The sequence below is a fragment of the Alligator sinensis genome, unplaced genomic scaffold, assembly GCF_000455745.1.
Source record: "Alligator sinensis unplaced genomic scaffold, ASM45574v1 scaffold369_1, whole genome shotgun sequence".
Taxonomy (NCBI): Eukaryota; Metazoa; Chordata; order Crocodylia; family Alligatoridae; genus Alligator; species Alligator sinensis.
In genome coordinates, this window is record NW_005843421.1 from 77,002 (window position 1) to 80,075 (window position 3,074).

At 48.1% G+C, this 3,074-nt stretch overlaps 1 non-coding gene across 1 annotated transcript; it reads right to left on the reverse strand.

Annotated features, from left to right (window-relative positions):
- Positions 1-818: 818 nt before the first annotated feature.
- Positions 819-900, reverse strand: TRNAS-UGA. Its single transcript has one exon. It is a non-coding gene; the product is annotated as a tRNA-Ser (tRNA).
- Positions 901-3,074: the final 2,174 nt, after the last annotated feature.

Below are 3,074 nucleotides of genomic sequence, written 5' to 3' on the forward strand. Positions count from 1 at the left end.
GATTCAAATCTCTGAACTGAATCAGCCAAATCCAAGTCAGTTGAATCGAAATCCAAATTAAATAGTTGCCCATTCGCACATGCCTACTATCTATGTTTATTTTGGGGGTTTATCTGTTTCAGATTGGGTACTTACCTCTATCTGGAATACTGGTGTTAGGTTTTATAGCATTTACCCAGAGGGTATTGTTTATGTTATTTGTTTAGATATCATACATACATACATACATATATATATATAACCTATGTTTATAACTATGTTTCTTTTTCTAGTGAAAACTTAATGTATATAAATTTGTATGTAGTTAAGTTCCCTGACTGTCCTTGTGTGGTGGTATAGGGACAGAGAGAAACTGCGCAGTCTGCAATTCTCCCACAGCACACCTGCCAGTTAACAATTCCCTTCAGTTGGAGAAGCTGAGGATATACCCGAGTTCCTTGGGCAACATATAAATGACCTTCTCTTAAAAATCCGTATAGATTCATATATTCTCTTTTGATGGTTTTAGAGGAGTCATGGGTTACAGAAAAGCAGCTGACTTCTCCTTCATCTTTTTCTCTCCATTTTCAGTAATCCTTTGCTCTTTTCTTAGCCCCAGAGAAGGATTGATTGTGGCATTGGGGGAGGTAGAAAAACAGTACAGGTTGTGAACAGAAATCTCTGGAATGGTACAACTCTGTGTTTCCCCAACTCTTTGTAGCCCACCAAGATATGCTGCCAGTGCTAGAACAAAAAAAAAGACTTGGCGGGATAGAGGGGAAGTGCTGATAGCTGGATAGTGACCAACTGGTGAAAAATGAAATTAAAACCAAACACAGCGTAGTTGACAGGATTTGAACCTGCGCAGGAAAACCCCAATGGATTTCAAGTCCACCACCTTTACCACTCGGCCACAACTACTCCTACAGTTTCTATACTCCTCACAGTGATTTTCTTTTCTTTCTCCTGGGACATGCGTCACTAAGAGGCACTCATCCATTCCTGTTTTAGGCAAATCTTACTTCCACAGCCGTCAAGCAGGGGAAAGAAATGAGTTGTGCAAATGGTTACCACTCTAGATTTTGAAATCAGTGATCTGAGTAGAACCATTGAATTTGGGGTAGATCCCCAAAACAAAGTCCTGGAAGGCCCCTCTTAAACCTTTGTTCTTTGCAAATATAATTGTGCTTTTTGCTGGGGGGAGGGTGGACGGGCAGGAGGATGAGTGGATGCATGGGTGGACCTACAAATGAACAGATAGGTAATCCAGGGGTGAAGGTCAGGGGAATAAATATGCCAACAGCGATCCCTGAAACACTTGGGTCTTTTAGTTTCACTGCTCTGGTCAGGGCTTCTGTCCTGCCTTGTGGCTCCCTTTACTAACACTTGCAGTCTGATCATGACTGCAGTTTCCAGGGATAACACGGGTAGGGATACCTGGTGTTCAGCCCCTGGGAAAACCCTTGCTTAGTCCAAGCTGTGTGTCCGCTTGCTTCACTACCCATTCATATGGAGAAGCTTGGGGCAGGCTGCATAGCCCTCCCCACCTGTCCCTGCACTCAGGGCTTCAAACTGGACACCAGTGAGATAGCCCGCACACTGCACAGCCTGTTTCCACTCCCTGTGACCAGGAGATGTGGGCCTTTTCTCCAGGGAGATGCACAGGGAAATGGTCACTCAGACACTGCAGCTTTTCTGTGTCTGTACAAACTTGGGACTCTGGTTCTTAGGCCCGGTGAGTGCTGAAGCCTGGAACTGCCTGAGCCCTGCACTGCTGTTTTCTGGCTGCAGGAAATACTGCTGTTTTTTGCTGACCAGGAGTTGCCACTGTGGGAGGCAGGATCCCCTCCTGCCTCTCACGGTGGCAGCTCCAGCTGCCCTGGTTGTGGGACATTGGCCACCCTGCTCAAAGCTGTCCCATGGAGCTGTGAGGGGATAGCTGATCCTGGCTCACTTCACTTCCCAGAGCAGCTGTGACAGCCAGTGCTTGGTGGGAGCTGTGGTTGAAACTGGCAGGTGAAGATCCAATTTTTTTAGTGGGTTTTAACAGTGGAGTTGCCCCTTGGCCTCCTCACCCTGCTCCTGCTAGTGTATCAGCAGAGGAAACACCAGAGAAACTTCCTAAAACCCTCTTGACTGTTTCAGTTACCAGGTCCCCAGGCATTCACAGGAGCCTTGGATCATGACACGGATGCACTGTCACCCTGCAGAGCAGGCGGCTTCTCAGAGCCCTCCTCACAGCATGGCCAAGGGCTTGTCCTCACTCGGCCCACCCTGAAAAGGAGTAGTGCAGGGACCTTGTTCAGGGCATCTTCCAGCCCAGGTTGGATTGTGCTCAAGCACCATTAGGGAGGAGATCTGAAACCCCTTTGGGGCTGCATCAGGGCAGGGTCCAGCATTTGACAAAGAGTAGTTGGGGAGCATGCACACAAAACACAAGGATGGCTGTACTTCCACTCTCAGTCTCCACCCCACTTCTCCCATCACCATCGCAGGCAAACTGCATTGTGGGGACCTCTGGGATCTTTTCTAAAGGCCCCAAAGTAGGTAAAAATGATCTGCCTTCCCCTCTACACTCCAAAGCATGTTCTTTCCACTGCCCATTGCTTCCTCCCCCTCCTCTACTACTGCTTTCCTCACTGTCCCAGAGGTGGTAGAAGCCTCAAAGCTGCTCCTGCCTGCTCCAGGCAAGCTGCATGCTGGCTGGGTTAAGATGAGTCCAGCAGGGAAAGCTGTAGCACATGGGATGAGTGTGAAGTGGGTTTCCCCTTCCTCCACCTCTTCCCAGGAAACTGAGCAGGATGGGGGAATTCTCTTGTCCTTCTTCTGCATCCCAATGTTTTTCCTCAAGCCAAGAAGGCAAGAACCTTGGAGTAAATTTCATGATAGGACAGAAGATCAGAAAGGGAGTCAAAAAAAGTTGGAACTCTCATGTCTGGGGTGCTGTACTGCTTTGGCTTTGGCTCTTTCACCTTTGCAGCACCGGATCAATTCCCGGGCACAACAGGCCACTTTTTTTTTTTCTCTTGCCCACTGCCCGTCTCTGGTTTCCTACTTCAAACAAGGCAAGAGACCATTTCCCTCCACAAGCCGTT